The sequence below is a fragment of the Aethalodelphis obliquidens genome, unplaced genomic scaffold (assembly GCF_003676395.1).
Source record: "Aethalodelphis obliquidens isolate GAN/ISIS:26980383/991018 unplaced genomic scaffold, ASM367639v1 scaffold56, whole genome shotgun sequence".
NCBI lineage: Eukaryota > Metazoa > Chordata > Mammalia > Artiodactyla > Delphinidae > Aethalodelphis > Aethalodelphis obliquidens.
This window is the reverse complement of record NW_020838000.1, coordinates 3,416,207-3,434,468: the sequence shown is the minus strand read 5'-3', so window position 1 is coordinate 3,434,468 and position 18,262 is coordinate 3,416,207. Positions and strand designations below refer to the sequence as shown.

At 40.2% G+C, this 18,262-nt stretch overlaps 1 protein-coding gene and 1 long non-coding RNA gene across 7 annotated transcripts in view; both read left to right on the top strand.

The window, feature by feature from the left end:
• Window positions 1–18,262, top strand: part of UBE2E2 (ubiquitin conjugating enzyme E2 E2) — a 366,525-nt gene that overhangs the window by 69,371 nt on the left and 278,892 nt on the right. The window lies entirely within an intron of this gene.
• LOC113609367 (uncharacterized) lies at window positions 9,831–10,638 on the top strand. Its single transcript, XR_003428608.1, has 2 exons — window positions 9,831–10,284; window positions 10,376–10,638. It is a non-coding gene; the product is annotated as an uncharacterized LOC113609367 (long non-coding RNA).

Here is an 18,262-nt window from a genome sequence, read left to right as displayed (position 1 = left end):
AATTTCTTTTTCTGATCTTTCATTGTTAGTGTATAGAAATGCAAGAGACTTCTGGTTATTTATTTTGTTAAAATATGTACTTCAAAAAAATTGTTTTCTTGGGCTTACAAAATATCGTTGGCTTACGGCTGCTGCTAGCCTCTGCCGTATCTTTGCTGATTGGGTACATATGCTCCTTGAGGTAGATACATAGCTTGGCCGGCCGCAAGGCCTTCATGAGTTAGAAAAAGATGCCTGCCCTCGGTATATGGAACCCTGCACAGTCAGGCTTGAACCTAAGCCCTCACTCACTCCCTGGGCCAAGAGGCTTTGTGCAGTATACAGACTTGCAAGTTACCAGATGATTCTGCCTTGTTTGACCTCTGAGTACAAAGTTACAAAACAGTGTGAAAAGACATTTCAAATAATCATAATACTATGTAATAATTAATATATATATAATTACATATTATATATGTGATAACAAAATCAATTGCTCAAAAAGTTTATAAGCTAAGCACAAAATCTTACCTTTTCATGTGTTGTAATAGTAGGATTTTCCTCTACCATTTTAATATACTTGCTGTAAAAATGAATACTGTTGCTACCCAGGCTAACTAAAATGCAGAGCACATATACATATGTAAGCAACATACTGTTGACCATGGTAACTTAGACGATAGCCACATCCACAGATTTGTAATCTAGGGAAGTGGTTCTCAAATTTATGGTATCCGGCAAAATGAGAAAAATAAGTTAATGTAGTGAGGTTTTCATATTTATAAATTTATTTAAGGGACTTTTCATTATTTATTACTAGTTTTTGGCGTTAAAGTGTCTTCTTTGTGAAACAATGTTGGGAATATATTACAGGTATATTTTTGTGTGTGTGCTTGTGGGAAGGCATGCATACCCATGCTGCTGCTTTTCCTGGCTTTTTTTTTTCCCCAAAGGGAGAAACAGCTTCTCTTCCTGGCCTTTAAGAAAGAAGAGGAATACCAAGGCTGAGCCTGGTAAAATTTGGAAGTAGATAAAATGATAGCATTCTTTTACTTTTCTTACCTCTCAGAGATCCTCTCACCTGTCTCCTGGGGGCCTCGTAAATAGTTGCCAGCTCTCTTTGTTGCACTATGTCAGGAAAATTCACCAAGTCCTGGGAGCAGTCCAGGCCTTGAGAATAACCTCCTGCTACCTGGAAGTAGCATGGTGGCTAAGTTCCTGCCTTGCCACTTAATAGCTGTGTAGCCATTACGTAACCTTGACAAAGCTGTGTGACCTATTTGTGCGTCTTTTGATTCATATTTAAAACCAGGATAATACTACATCCCTCCTGTGGTGCTTGTGATTATTAAACGCCTGGCACAGTGCCAGTCCCATAATAAGCACTCAGCTGCTTTATTGTCCTCACCCTAATTTCAGCTGTTGCGTGGAAAGCAACAGATTAAATAAAAATTCACATCCCTCCCCCAATTCTGTTTCAGTCCCTCTCTGTGTGATCCGCTTTCCAGGTAATTCTTATATTTAAGACATTACCCTGTGTTGTACGTAAGATATTATTCTAAAGATCCTCTCAGAGTAAACTTCATCTTGGACCTGGCTTAGCCACTAAGGATTGATTATATGTTCTCCTACACATGAGCGGGCAGAGATATTGACTTGTTCACTTCGTTTAACACTGTATCTACAATGCCTAACAGCGCCTTCAATGTGTGGTCAAACCTCATGTTTTATGAGATAACATAGTCTTTTAAAAAAATTGAGAGCAAACATTGGTTCTAGGTATGTTACAGAGACCTTAATGGTGAATTCACCGAAGTGTAAGAAATTAATCATCTGTGAGTATTCTTCCCATGGCTTGTTAAAAAAGATCAAATGAGCTACATTTAAATCATAATCTTATTCCCTGGTATAAAAATTTTTTGATTCAACTTTAGCAGTCATATAATAATGTTTCTTTTGAATTAAGAAACATCGTTCTTAGGCAGCGAGGATGCTCATAAGTATAATCTATAAAGTAGAAACGTGTTTTATTTACCTTGAATAATTTACTAGGGCACTGAATAAAAATGCTAAGAAACTAATAGTTCCACAATCATTGTGCAGTGATCTTATTTTTGAGTGAGGCATTTTCAACTATGTGTTAGTAGAAGAAAAAACTTAAATGTCCTTGGTAAAACATTATTCACAGCATCACGATAGGTATAAAGCAGTTCTTACTGAGTCGTAATGATAAATCAGTGTCTGGTTAAACTAGGAAAAACACTGGTATTTAGCATATGCTTTTTCCTGATGTAAGTTGTATATGTGGTCAACCGATTTTGTAATAGTAGATTATTTGACATAGATTAATTGATGAGAAACCTTGATTTTCAATGGTGTGATGTTATCCTCTACCTTCCTTGATTATGGTCTTAGATTACTCTACCAGAACAGAAAAGATAATCCAGAAATGACTTATCTGATTTCCATTGCTCTTTATCATCTGTGTTCAGTTCAGAGTATAGGGGGTTTGGTGTATCTTTCAATTTCATCATTATCTGCTCTAAAGATATTCTGTTCAAATATGTTATGACCATAACTATAGCCAGGAAGGTAATTATTGTCTCAGTCTACAAAATTACTCTCTAAAGCCAGTCACTCTACTGAATACAGAAACTTCATTGTTTCCATCTGCCTGAGACTGAGTGTAAAACCACTTCTCACAACTGCCCCCCTCACTCTTTTCCGTTCAAATGTATATAAATATCTGCAGTTAAAAATAATCATCTTATAAACCTGTTTACATGTAATATCCGTCTCTCTTTTGTTGTTATTGCCATCTTCCCTTTCTCTAGCCCTTTTAAAATTCGTCCACTGTGGGATGGCTTCTGCAGATCAGCGGAGTCTCCTCTCAGAGGCTGTCAGTAACCTCCTTCTCGCTAAATTCTAGTGTCTGCTTTTGCTCACTGAAGTCATCTCCTGCCTTGATTTCTGCAGTACTGTGCTTATCTCTGATACTTCTTTCTTGGTCCCTCTGCTGGTTTCCTTTCATGCCTCAAAGTCTTTTCTAAGGCAGAGGTCCTCATCCTCTGCTTCTGTCTGCTTTAGGGTTGCACAGTCCGCCAAAGAGGTCTCTTGTCAGTGATGTGGAGGAATGAATGGGCCAAGTTAGGGACACAAGTAGTAAGAAAGCAGATCTCTGTCCAGAAGGAACACCGCTGTTTGGCTTACTTTCCTGTGGGAAAGGAAGGTTTCCTGTAATCAGATCTTCTAATTAAGAAAAGTATGAGAAGTCTAAATATTTATATGAAATATTCCAGATTTTGAATGTTGGCAGTCAGTTGAAGTTTGGGAATACCCAGATGAGAGGGGCTTGGCATGGTACGCTGGTTGGAAAGGGGTTATGTCGCTGGTACACTGCACAGCCATGTAGTCTACGTTATAATACGCACCACTTGTACTACCGTAAGGAGTGTTCTTAGAGAGTGCCTTGAGGCTGTATTTTCACAGCAAGTGCATAGTTTTGAATTTGAATATATGTATATTGTCTGGGGGTGACAGAGAGGAAAGGTTGATGGAGACGGTAGGGGTAGATGTCCCCCAAGCCACTCTTCCTGCCACAACTATTGGAAGCTGATTTTTTTTTTTTTTCTTTTTTTAAACCACAGTCCAAGCAATATGACTATGGACCTTTAAGTTGTAACCTCAGCTCTGAATCTTGGAGAGCTCATATATTCTCCTAGCTTCCAACATTTAAATAGAAGGTAGAAAACTGAAATTCTGGTTCCTGTTCCAGAAAGTTTTAGCTGGTGACCTGGGAGTCGCAGTTCTTTGGCCATCGGTTGGCTCCACTTTGAATCGGAGGCAAGTACTTATCTCCCTCAGAATGATAGGGCAGCTCAGCTCAAGGACCTTCCCAGTCGGAAATGTACGATCCTCGTATTCTCAGTCTCTTTCTCGTCTGACCTCTCACGCTAGGTCTCATGTTATGTTTCCGACCACTTTTGGAACATTTTGCTACTTCACTGTTTCTTTTCTCGGCCAGTGTAAAATCAGCATGTCTCAAATTGAACTCAGTTTTTTCCCAGTCTAGTTCCTTTCTGTTTCTTTGTCTTAATCATTTTCCTGATAAATCAGACTTGTGAGAAGTTGCTGATTCACGTCCCTCCATACTCCTGTCCTTTGGCCCAGGACTTCCCGAGACCTGGCAGCCACACGTTGCTCTGTAGCTTATCTCCATGGCTCTGGTCTCTCTGTGTCCATGATGCCCTTTCCAGCCATGTCCAGTCTACCGTCAACAAAGCTCTGACCGTTCTACTTCTCTCTTCAGAAATGCCAGTGGTTCTGATTAGGTAGGAACCTACTAGATATATTTCTCTTTCAGATTTTCAGAGACCCTGTAGTCGTATCCTTACCCTATCCAACTATATTTCCCACTATGAAATAGTTATCACTCCGAGTTAGGAAGACGCTTCATTACCGGTTATGTCTCCTGTCTCATGTCATTGTCTGTTACTCTTCTAGCAAAATCCCCCTCATCCTTAACAGCCTAATTTCATGCTTTCTGGGAATCTCCTCTGGTGACCCTAGCTCATACTGACTTCTTTCTTTGAATTTCTGTTACATCTAATGAGTGCTACATGGCTTATCGCTTAAAATCTTAGATACTTTTGGAACTGGGAAGTACCTTAACGATCAGCTCATCTGTGCATTTTATAAATGATAGAAAATTTGCAACTTGCCCTCGATCATATTAGTTCATAGCAAAGCGCAAACTTCCTATGTGGTTTGGCCAAGGTAGTATGAAAGCGGCTGTAGACAATACTTAAAACTAATAAATGTGGTTGTATTCCAATAAAACTTTACCAGAATTATGGCTTATGGGCTGTAGTTTGCTAACCTGTTCTACAATATTACTAACAACTGTCCTAGCAAATTTTTCCTTTTATGTTGGTTTTAGAACCAACACATTAAACACACAGACACACACACACGTTTTTAAAAACTCTTAATTTTTCTTTGAATTGTCATCAGATAAAGAAGGAAGGGCAATTTACTTTTTATTATCAGGTACAAATTGTCATGTTTAATTCAACTTCAGAAGTCATACAGTAATGTTTCTTTTCAGTTGAGAAACATCGCCCTTAGGTAATAAGGAAGCTTTTAAGTATATTCTGTATAGTAGGTCCATGATCTGCATAAATGTGGGGTGATGCCATTCCAGTGACTAGTGTAGGATTTTAAATCACAGAATTATTGTTTTTCCTCATCCTCCAGATACTTGGAATAAAACAAAAGTAAGTTACTGAACCAGGGGTCACAACAACTTATTACTGGAGCTAGAAGCAGAACTGTGTAACTCAGTCTATCTCCTAAAGCCTGTTGAGGTACAGCAGTCAGATTCTGACCACTCTTGGCGGTGAAGATCCCATGGCTCTCGTAACGGGAGTGAGACTGCTACCCCCCGTTCATTCTTGCCACGGCCCAGCCACCAGAGGGTTATGCTTTCAGTCTCGCCTGAACTCCCTCTGTAGAATGCAGTCGTCTGAGCTGGCTTCTAGCCAGGGCACTGACTGGGCTTACTAGCACCCCTACTCGAAAGGGGTCTCCTTATCTTGACTCCTTGACTGTTGAGCAGTTTCATTTCTGCCGTTCAGCAGCTAAGTAGTGTCCTCCATGGAAGAATTGGCACTTTATGTTCACTGTAGCGTATGTTTGGTCTCACTGTTTACTTTGTGTAAGAACAAAACTGACCTTGGGCATGTCAAAGATGTAAACATGATGACATTGTAGCAAAAGGGTTAAATATTTTCAAATAAAGACATTGGAATCAACCTTAGAAACACAGAGACCTTTTAAGTTTTTGACAGTCAAAACCCACTGTTTTATGCCACGTTGTTTTTTTTTAATAGTGATAATGTGATCTTTTGAAAATTAATTATTTTTATTTTTGGCTGCGTTGGGTCTTCGTTGCTGCGCACGGGCTTTCTCTAGTTGCAGCGAGCGGGGGCTACTCCTCGTTTTAGTGTGTGGGCTTCTCATTGCGGTGGCTTCTCTTGTTGCGGAGCACAGGCTCCAGGCACGCGGGCTTCAGTAGCTGTGGCTCGCGGGCTCTAGAGCGCAGGCTCAGTAGTTGTGGCACACGGGCTTACTTGCTCCGCGGCATGTGGGATCTTCCCGGACCAGGGCTTGAACCCGTGTCCCCTGCATTGGCAGGCGGATTCTTAACCACTGTGCCACCAGGGAAGTTCCTATGCCACATTATTAAATCAGCAGTTCTCAAGCTTTTTCGCCTCAGGACTTTACACTCTTAAAAATTACTGGATTATATCTATCAATATTTGCCATATTAGGAGTTAAAACACAGTTAAAATACACTTACTTTTAAATACACTTATTTTTTAGAAATAGCAACAGTAAACCCACCCTGTGTTAGCATAGATTTTATGAAAAATATATATTAGTTTAAATATATTCTGAAAAATCTCTGGAAGAGCGGCATTGTTTTACATTTTTGCACATCTCTTTAATGTCTGATTTACTGGACCACAGCTGAATTCTACTTTTGTAGAATGTTGTTATATGTTGTTTTTTTGGTTTGTTTTTTTGGGTTTTTTTGCGGTACGCGGGCCTCTCACTGTTGTGGCCTCTCCAATTGCGGAGCACAGGCTCCGGACGCGCAGGCTCAGCAGCCATGGCTCACGGGCCCAGCCGCTCCGTGGCATGTGGGATCTTCCTGGACCGGGGCACGAACCCGCGTCCCCTGCATCAGCAGGTGGACTCTTAACCACTGCGCCACCAGGGAAGCCCTATATGTTGTTTTACTTAAAGTATATGAAGAAAATTCTCACACACATATATATAGTAGGAAAAAGGAAGAATGTTTTAACAACTTTTTCAGATGATTGTGGATTTTTTTTGATAATACACCAAAAGTTGACAAATAGTAATTTTTATACATTAATTGCCATGTGGAATCTAAAACTGTATCAGTGAACTTTTCCTGCTATGTTACATTAAAATCCACTGGTCTGTCTTGCACTTTCCACGCATGCATTCATTCACTTATTCATTGGGTATGTGTTTGTGTGTATGTACACGCGCATTCACGTGCGTGTTTAATTTCTATTTTTTTATTGTATTTTCAATGAATCCTTTTCCCGTGCATGATTTTGTAACATCAAGTATTGGTCATTTGGGAATTATTGAACTCTCTGAGTTTCGCTAAGCTTCCAAATGTTGATACATTTCATTATACAATATCAAAAAATATCAATTCTCTAATATCAACACTGATTGCATCAAAAATCTTTTAAGTATTGACAGCAGATGTGTTTTCCAAAATTCTGATTTTTTTGCTCTAAAGGTCAAATTTTATCACTGGCAACAAATATCTTCAAGTTGGTTTTCTTGATATGACAAGCTCATTTAGTTATTATTTTTAGAAAATACCTGCTATATGCCCAAGTCTGGATTAGCATACTTTATCTGTCATTCTTTCAAGGAAAAATGGTGTTCCGTGAAAAAAACAGCTAATTCAGCTTGCAGCTCTAACAGGTACACAAGTGCTTTGCTTCAACACAGCCATCACGTTTAGGTATGCAGTAGAAATGCTTTATGCAAGCTCAAGGGTCAATATTTAATGCTTCTAATAGTTTTTACTGCTTTTATCAAGAACAAATGAAGCCGATTTGTTTTTCTTTTTTAACTGCATGTAGTACAGTTTGGTACCATTGTCTTGATTTTGAGATAAGACACCAGCAGTTTACCTGCTGTTGTGTTTGCATCGTCATTGCAAATGTCAACACATTGAAAAAGGTAAATGAGGTTTAGTATTATTATGAGGTAGTTTTGACTTCATTGACTCTCTGAAAGTGTCTCTGGGATGTTCAGAAGTCTGTGGGCCACACTTTGAGAACTGTATTTATATCCCATGTGGCAGACAGTATTTAATATTTCCTTTTCTTTTGACAGTATAAAATATAACCATTCTTTTATCTTGCTCATTTCATTTACTTCGCTGTTCTCTAAGAACATTGCTATGAAACCTTTGTTCATTTTCTAACGCTAGGCCTTTACTTGTTTTATTATTTGGTTCAAGTAGTGATACTGTCACATTAATAATTATGCTTAGATGAACCTCAGAAATTAATGGTAGATAAAAAAGGAAGCGACTGAAAACAGTGTTTAGAAAAACTTGTGCTAGAAACCTACCCAGCCACTGAAGGAGTTAAAATAAACTAAGGTTTGAAGTATTTTTTCACTTTACAGTAATGACTGAGCTTAGCTGCTTTGTGTGCCCACATCTAATCCCAAAGCTGTCTGTTCTGTTATCCTGAGCAAGTCATTGGACCTGTCTGTACCTCTGTTCCCTTAACAGCTATAATTCTGGGCTGTATGTCCAGGAACTGAAGTAGACCTCCATGGAAGGAAACACAATCCTTTACGTAAACCCACTAACTATATTTTAGCTGTGGATTGGATCTAAAGAGCAGTACTGTATTAGCACCCCCGGCCCAGGACATGTATTCATTGTATTTTCAGAAATGAATGCTAAACAACTATCTATCAAAGAAGATAAAAATGTTCTGGTTCAGATTATAGATATCAGTAAGATTCCAATCAGAACACATCAAAGAGGTGAATAAATCATCTAGTTCCAGTCCCTTCTTTTATACTGCAAATGTCACTGTGGCTTAGTGGCACTGGTTTGTGGGTTACGGCCAGACACGTACACATTTTCTCCGCTTCGCTGCTCTTGGTTGGCTTTCTTACAGCACCGCCATTCTCTCTGGAATGACAAGCAAATGAGCCGGTGGGTACCTGCAGGGAGGGCAGGGAGCGCCACTGAGCCATGGACCCTGAGTTCAGAACCCGGCTCAACTGATAAGGGCACAACGTAGAAGAGTTTTATTTTGACTATTTTCCCACCAATCCAGACTGATATTCTTTAGGTATTAGTTATTAAACTTCAGATATTGGATTTTAGATATTCTTTAAACTAGATTTTATGATTAAACATGAATTCTTCAGGAAAATTTAGCGAGTCTTAACGGTTTGACGTAACTAAGGAAAATTGACACACTTTTCCAGTATGTTCGTAGGAATCCTTTTGTTTAGTAAACACATGATAGGCTTTGGAATGCAGGAAAAGCAGCAGAGAAGCTGACCGTTAGAATACCATTGTCTTTATAATTCAGAGAAGTTTAAAGGGAGTGCTTTGGGTGGAAGTGGTGCTCACGTTTGATTAAAATTTGTTCTGTAGGTAAGACGTATAACTTTCTATGCCCTTTCCATTTTGTGAATTTAAAAAAATAGCGTACTTACAATTCTGTGCTGTGAAGATCTTCTCTGAGTAAATTAGTAATAGAGTTTTCTCTGTATAGGCTTTCTCCAAGTGGCTCTGTTGTTTTGACTCTTTTATGTTCAGTAGTCCTTGGTCACTTGTGTGTATTATGGGCCAGGTTTCTCAAGTCTGCTAAATCATTATTACTTGTTCACGTGCTTTCCAGCTTCCAAAATTTATTGCCTTTACCTCTTTTCCCCTTACCTCTAGACCGATGTATATTTATGCTTTTTTACAAATTTTACTCTGTCATTTTAATAGGGCTTTGAAAGGGAACAAAGGTGTTTGTTCCGTTTCCATCTTTACTTTGATGGAAATTTGCTTGTTTAAGTTTGCTTATTTAAATGAAAGCATCTGTACTGTTTTTATTTCAAACCAGAAGTTGAATTCAGCAAACAAGTACTAAAGTCAACACAGTGGTTTAAAAAATTGTTTTAGCAGTCACATTTTTATGTTTTACAGATCCTGTAAAATAATGTTATGGCTTCAGTAATGTTGCTTATGAGTTACCATTAATTGTTTTCATTAAAAGGGTACAGGATTTTAAAATTAAGTTATGAATTATTTTTAAAAAAATGACATGTGTATTTACTTAATGAATTAGGTCATTCTCAGTAGGTGAATTGAATAGAAATGGACATCTTAATGCTCCACACCTTAAGCAGTAACTCACAATTGGGAAAGATTTACAGGAGCACGGAAACAGTTTGGTTTTGAATATGCTTAACTTTGCATTTGTGTACACTTCCCCTCACCTACTAATCAAGTGGCTCCTTCTAGGAAGGTGAGTTTCAAGAATATTAGCCTTGAGATTTTTACAAATTCCCCCAAATCATTGAACAGATGGCCTTGGGATGAATAGTGGAATGGCCACAGATGTTGGAATCAGAACCTGGAGTCGGAACTGGTTGCAGATCCGAGGATAAAATGGAAAATGGTGATAATACGTCTGCTTCAGATTGCCATCAGAATTGAATGAGGTGAAATGTGTATAGCACCTAGAGCAATGCAGGCGTTCAGATATTCGTTTCTTTCCCTTGTAAGCCTGCTTTCCAATTTTTCTTTCTTCAGGATGACAGATGTCAGTTCTCCCATCATTTTCCCATCGTGCATGGTTTATTCATATTGCTGTGATCGTCCCTCAGTGTGAAGAATCCGTCACACACTATATTGTATTCAGTTAAATTAACAATAACATTAGAAGATGACTGTACACAAAGAGGCTATGGTTTTTACACCAATAAATGTTAAGGTAATGACAGTGGTCTTGATGTCATTGACAGTCATTATAAAAAATTTTTATCATGCCTTGTATTAAAAAAAGTTGAATTTTTTTTCACTTGAAGACGGTTATTCCTTAGACACATGACATCTATTGGTCTCTCAAAATTTACTGTGATTTGGACAGATCATGGGAATATCTCAGAAAAGGGAACACAGTTATAATAGCTTAGGTAGTAATAGGTGTTATTTCAGATACCTCATTCATTCCTTCTCTGGCAACTGTGTCTTCAGTACGAGGTGCTAGTGCTATAATAATGGAGAAGAAATGTATCAGTTATTTATTGGTGCATAACAAATTACCCCCAAATGAAGCGAGTTAAACATTTATTACCTCACAGTTTCTGGGTGCTAGGTCTGGCTTGGGGGTCTCTCATGGGGTTGCTGAATAGCCGTCATCTGAAGGCTTGACTGGGCTCGAGGGTCTACTTTCAAGGTGGCTCAGCCACATGCCTGCCAAGGTGGTACTGGTTGTTGACGAGAGGCCTCACTTTTCCACATGTGGGTGCCTCCACGGGTTGCTTGAGTTTTGAGTGCTCCTAAGACACGGTGGTTGGCTTCCCCCAGAGCAGGCTTTCAGGAGGGAGGGGTGTGCAGGGAGAGAGGAAGAGGTAAGGAAAGGGGAAGGGGAGGTGGGGAAGCAATCCAAAAAGAATCCTTCACAAGTCACATAGCATCAATTCTGTCCCATCCTTTTCATCAGAAGCAAATCACCAAGTCTGGTCCACATTCAACAGGAGGGGAATTACTGCCTTTTGCAGGGAGAGGTATCAAAGAATTCATGGACATATTTTAAAATCATTGCAGTAAAACATCTTTCTCTTCCAGATATGCAATTTCATAGATAACTTGAGGCTGTAGTTACATTGGTAACCATAATTTAGTGTTATCTAACACCGAATTACAGTTACATATTGCTGTAAGAGCAGTATGTACCAAAGGCATGCCCTTTTTTGATAACTGCTAACTTGGCGTTTTTGACTTGGGTTTCCTACCATTTTCTCAAATTCAAAAGATCTATAATCTGACTCACCAACGATATCCCCAAACCAGCTCTCTTTTACTTCCTGTTGTCATTGTTCACAGTTTTTCTCCCTGTCACTTTGATTTGAGGCTGAGCCACCTTTCAAACACCACACTACAAGCAGCCCTCTAGAAGAGCTCCCCTTCAGCTTTTCAGTTTGCGCGTCGTGTCCTAATCATATCCCTCCTCCCCACTGCCCTGTTACTCAAAGAATGAACTCTTAGTTCCTCAACTATTTAAGGTTCTGAGATCTCCCAGCTTCTCCTTCTGTTTTTTTTTTTTTTTCTTTTCTTTAAAAAAGACCTACTTCATTAGTCCTTCCCACCAAAATTGGAGAGATTCTACCACAGGGAGACATTAGTAAATGTTCTCAAGTTGTTTTCTATGGGATAAAAATGCAGTACTACAGCTAAAGAATCCTCTTAAACTTAAATGCCGAGAGGGAAAAGATGTTACCGAGTTGGCTCCATTGTGGAGAAGCTTTTGGAGGGAAGGTGGGGGATGGAGAGGAACAAGACAGGATGTCTTCAGATGTTGGAGAGGGGCTCAGTAGAAGGATTCGAACGGAAAAGGAATCTCGACTGACAGGAGTGCAGAAGCACTTACCAAGGTCTGGGGAAGAGAATGGTGATGTCATGACTCACTAGCCTGGGTCAGCGTGCTTCTCGGGAGGAGAGAGTAGAGCTGTCCGCTGCGCATGGATAGGACGGGGAGAGATGGTGGACCACTAGTATCCAGAAAGACGGGTTCTCAGGGGCTGCTTGTGCAGCCGCAGTCAGATTGCTTACGTTCCCTGGACTATAGTTTCTTAATCTGGGAAAGTAAATGGGTTGGACGAGATCATTTCCAGTGCTAACATATTATGCCTTTGGAAAGGAACGTAGACATACCTGAAACAGTTGAATTTCTCTATTTTTTTAAACAAGTTTCCCCCGCTTATTTTTTTAATTCCATAAAAACAACTTCAGAACCACATTTAGAACATTTACTAACATCTCCCTTTGATTGAATCTCTCCAATTTCCATTTATTAAATGGAAACCCATATGGAATCAGATTATGCTATTATAACTGAAGTTGCTGTCTAATTAATATATATTGATATTTAAAAAAATACATTCTCAATGGGCTATAATTTGAAAATGTTTATTAGAGAAACACTTTCCAAACTTACAGGCAAGAAAGAGTTAAAATGGCCAGTATATCTGTGTAAACAACAATCTGCTTATACATTGTCTTATAAATTAATATTTCCTTATATAGTTTTGAGTATTATTTTAAGATTGCGTTCTTCCCAGTGTTCCAGCCGTTAAAAAATATTTTCATGACAAAAAAGAGTGTGTTAATTCTAAGAAGTCAGTGCACATTAAATGGAGAGAGATTGATAGTCCGTTACTTTATAGAGAATAAGGGATTTTCAAACCATGACTTCTTATTTTAAACTGTAAACCAGATTCATGTTATAATTAATCTATGTTGACCATGTTAACCAACATTGATTAAAGCCTGGTTTTATGAACTTTTTAATCTTCCAAAGTAAACAGGAAGGGGTTGGGTCTATTGGTTTTTGCTCTTTCCCTGCCTTAGCCCTGATGATCTCTTTGGCCGGAAATGGGCCCGGCTCTTCTGCCAGAAGTTAAGCTCTTGGTGAGAAGAGTTACAGGTGAGCACGACCTCCTTAAATGCTGTGCTCTTCACCCTCCTTGAAATGTCTGTGTGTTGACCTTGGTAATACACTGTAATTCTCTTCATTTTATAGCTAACACCTATATAGTGCCGACCATGTGACAGACATCTCCTGAGCTCTTTTATGTTTTAACACATTCGATTCTCAGAATAACCCTATGACAAAAAGCTGTCCTTCCCTTTTTTACAGATTGTCCTTCTCCTTTGGTGTCAAGGTAGCTGGGTGACAGACATAGCTGAGATCCGCACGTCTGGCCAGCATTCATGGTTTGCACCCAGTGGTGGGCTCAGAGAAAGCACCCTTCTAGGGGAAAACCAAGATTTACTCGGATTGTCACAGGGCCTAATGCACAGACACCCAGAGCTGAGATCTGAGAATTGTCCCAGCCATCCTTCTCCCCTTATTTCCTCCCATCCAATCTGAAGTACTGTTAGTTCTTCCAGCACAATGTTTCCCCTGATTGGTCCCCTCTTTCTTCTCTGTGCCCACTGGCTGAGTTAATCATTGTCTCCCTTCGGACCTGTTTTAAGTGATAGCCCCACACTGCTTCATGCCTCTGTAGGTATTACTTTTCTCTAATTCTTCGCAAGTTGTAGGCTGTCATAGCTTTTCTTTTTTGGTAACAGTTTTTATGAAGCTGTTCACCCATTGAACGTGTACAGATCAGTCAGTAGTATATTTCGTTGCTCCAGAAAGAAACCCTGTACTCACTAGCACTCACTCCCCTTTCCCCATGCCTCACTCATCTACTTCCCAACTCTGGAGATTTGTCTGTCTGGGACATTCTGTACAAATGGAATCATACATGTTTCTTGTGACCGACATCTTTTATTTAACATAATGTCCTCAAGGTACACTGCTCAGAGAGGTTACGTATTTGCTCTGCGTTCAGCCAGAGACTCAGAACACGGAACTTGGCTTCCCTGGGTGGCGTAGTGGTTAAGAATCCGCCTGCCAATGCAGGGGACACAGGTTCGAGCCCTGGTCCGGGAAGATCCCACGTGCCATTAATGGCATTATTTCATTCTTTTTTATGGCTGAGTAATATTCCATTGTATAATGTACCACATCTTCTTTATCCATTCCTCTGTCAATGGACACTTAGGTTTACTTAGCATTGCTTTTAACTATGATAGTAGGTACCATTTCCTGAGCATTTAGAATGTTCCAGATATTGGGCTTCCCTGGTGGCACAGTGGTTAAGAATCCGCCTGCCAATGCAGGGGACACACTGAGCCCTGACCCAGGAAGATCCCACATGCTGCGGAGCAACTAAGCCACAACTACTGAGCCTGCACTCTAGAGCCTGGGAGCCGCAACTACTGAGCCCACGTTCCACAACTACTGAGCCCATGTGCCACAACTACTGAGCCTGTGCTCTTGAGCCTGCGTGCCACAGCTACTGAAGCCCGCGCTCTGCAACAAGAGAAGCCACTGTAATGAGAAGCCCGCGCACAGCAACGAAGAGCAGCCCCTGCTCGCTACAACTAGAGATAGTCCGCGCGCAGCAACGAAGACCCAACGCAGCCAAAAATAAACTAAAAGAAAATTAAAAACAAAAACACAGGATGTCCTTCTCCAGTTTCTTTTCAGAAGTCCCAGCTGTGATCATGTGTATGGTGTTCAGGACCACCAGGGATTATTGTGGGTTAGTGGGTTCTCTTTGACTGCCCTCTTTGTCCCCTAGTCTCCTGCCTATTCTGTGTCTGTCATCATCACACTCAGCTGTTAGCTTCTTAATTCCTAGCTGTATGAGTTTTCTAGGGCTGCTGTAACCAGTTACCACAAACCGGGTGACTTAACAGACATATATTGTCTCACAGTTCTGAGGTCCAGAAGTCCAAAGTCAGGGTGCCCCCAGGACCGTCACGCCTCTGAAACCTGTAGGGGGGAATCCTTCCTTGCCTCTTCTAGCTTCTGGTGTTTGCCAGCTGTCCTTGGCGTTCATTTGGCTTGCGGTTGGGTCACACCAGTCTCTGCCTCTGCCTTCACATGGTGTCCTGTCTTCACATGGTCTTCTCCTCTGTGTGTGTCCAAGTTTCTCTTCTTATGAGGACACCAGTCGTATTGGAGTAGGGTCCACTCCAGTGACCTTATCTTTAATTTGATTACATTCTGGGAAGACGCTGTTTCCAAATGAGGTCACATTCACAGATGGTTAGGACTTCAGCCTTTTGGAGGAAGAGGCCATTCAGCCCATAACAGTAGCTGGTTGCTCTTCTGTTCTCAGTAAGGCTGTGGGTCGCAGATTGCTGCACGTTCTGACCCAGCGTCTGGCTCCTTGGCCAGGATTAGGGTGCTGCCGGTCTCTGAGGCTCGCCTGGATCCTCCCCTAGGCTGAGAACGGTGGATCTGTAGCTATAGCTGGTGATGAGGGGTCTGCGCTTTACCAGATTTCCACCTGGATCTTCCCTGTGAAGCAGGAGCTGTGTATATGTTGGTGTGTGAAGGGGGCAGAAACTGATCCTGCCATCCAGCATGGATCATCCACAGCCTGGATCTAGTAGTGGGAATCCGGAGTGGCCAAGTGGGTGCTGCCTGGGTGCTGCCACCTCCTCGTAGAGCCAAGGGACATGATGTCTGCAGATGTTCACTAGCCGTCAGATCCACCAGGCAGAGCTCTGCCACTCCAGGGGTCTGTGGGGGACAAGCCTACTAGGTCAGGTCCTTATAGCACAGAGTTGGGGGCCGGGGGTTGGGGGCAGACCCTGGCTGGAAAGCCATGGCCTTCCACTCTTGTTACCGAGCGTTGGTGGATTTTCCACTCTTGTTACCGAGCGTTGGTGGATTTTATTAGATAAATGCTTTGCAGTTTGTGGCAAGCCCTTTGATTGATCTCCAGGCACTCCGAATCACTGTCTTTGTGAATTTTTGCCAGATTAATAAATAGTGCGCATGGGGAGGGGGAGGTTCTCCCAGCTCTTCATACAGCCATTCTAGAAAATCTTGCCCCTTTGAAGAGTTTTAAAGCAGCATCTTTGAGGGTGGGGTAGTGAGACCAGACATAGGGTTGGAGTGGCACATAACTCCTCAGGGAATTCAGGCCATAGAAGAATCATTTCCATTAGTGTTGATGTTATTTTTCAACATATTCAACATTTTCAACATTTTACAAAAGTTGTAAAACTTTTACAACCCTTTGTTAACATGACTGAAATCATCTCTTACTTGATTTAAATAGCCTTTTTTTCCTACCTACACAGAAAACATTTAAAAATAAATGGTTAGAGAAGAATGTTCTTAATAAAGTTTCATTTTAGCAAGTAAAGTTTTGCTTAGAATATTTAACAGGCTAATTATATAAGCTAAGTCTTCATTTCATTGAAAGCTGGAATTTTTCATGATGAACTTATAGCACATCTCTTTCGTGGGTGTTTATTTGATGTAAATGTCACCATCTGGGCTGCATTTTTTTTTTTTTATCTTATTCAGTTAGTTGAAAGGGCCAGCAAGACATCGTGAAAGCTTTTTAGAAACTCTGAATGTATTTATGTTGGGTTAGCATTCTTGTAGTGATTAGTTTTAACTAAGCTGAGTTCTACACTTAGAGATTGCTGAAACTAGAAGCTGTTAGAAATCTCTGTTACTTCTCCCAGACCGAAGTACTGGGAAGTCACTCTGGCACTGCAATAATGTGGAATTATCACAAGGTATTTTTTTTAATGTTTTCTGTAAAGCTTTGTAGGCTTTGTATCTTATTTTATAGGACTGTAAATACTGCCTCTGTGTGTGTGTTCATTTATTACCAACGCTTTTCATTAGAATTTTAGAAGCTTGAAACTTAGATTTTGCTTAGTCCCACCCCATCGTTTTGATGAAGTAATTGAAGTACTTAGAGATTATGTAACTTGCTAAGCTTTAGAATTGAAGATTGCATATATAACTGTAAGGGCTAGAACAAAACGATAATACTTCCCAGAAGCCATGAAGCAACGTCTAGTCTTCTCTTTTCAGAAAGCTTTAGGAAATAGCATGTATTTTTCCTTGTAATATAGTATTATACTCATTATTTTGTCAAGCGTTAATTTGGCATCTGTATACCAAATAATTTGATTTTAGCCTTAACTAAGCCACAGAGACCTGATAATTTTGTATTTTCTTTCCTAGTAGAAAGCATTTCCTTGTCGCCTTTCTCAACGTTTATGTTTCAGTAAATCATAAATAGCTGTCAGTAGTTAGTATTAACATAAACATAAAATCTGATCTATGCACCTCACTTAAAATTTTTTGGAATTCATGAATCAGGAATTAACATCAAAATTTCTTAGGTCTTAACAGATTATGATTTGCTGTGTTTATCACTGTATATTGATAAAGAGACTGTATATTATTATATTTGATCCTCACAGCCGCCTGATGAAGACAGGCTGGACAACCTTTATTATTTCCATTTTATAGGTGGAGAAACTGAGGTTTGGAGTTTACGTAACTTGCCTAAATCTTATGACCTTAATAATTTACTCCTGTAGTTACCCATTTCTTTGCATGTCACTGGTCAGTCATGGTAGCATTATCTTATTTCTTCCAACGACTTGCAAAAGTCTGTGTTGACTTTTACTTTAGAGAATTTAAGAGGAATAATTTGTGTTACTCAGGTTGACCCCACAGCTGGCCCAGGAGGGAGGGGTTATAAGTTAAACTCCTCTGAAGGCCAGGATTCCTTTCCTCTTCCTTTCAGCAAACTCCTGTCCCTCTCTCAGTTTTAGCTCAAATGCCACCTTCTCGGTGAAGCCTGCCTTTTTTTTTCAAAGGAGACAGACATTTTTTATTCCTCTCTGCTCTCTGTAGCACTTGGTACCTGCATCGCTTGGTACAAGTATTATTTGTCAATACCATGATTGAGCTCCTTGAAGGCAAAAGCTGTGATGAGCTTCTTCACTTCTCCAGGGCCTTGTGTGAACCATAGTGGAGCTCAGTCCATGTTTTCCAAATAAATGGATGAATAAATATGGCCCACAAGCTGTGCA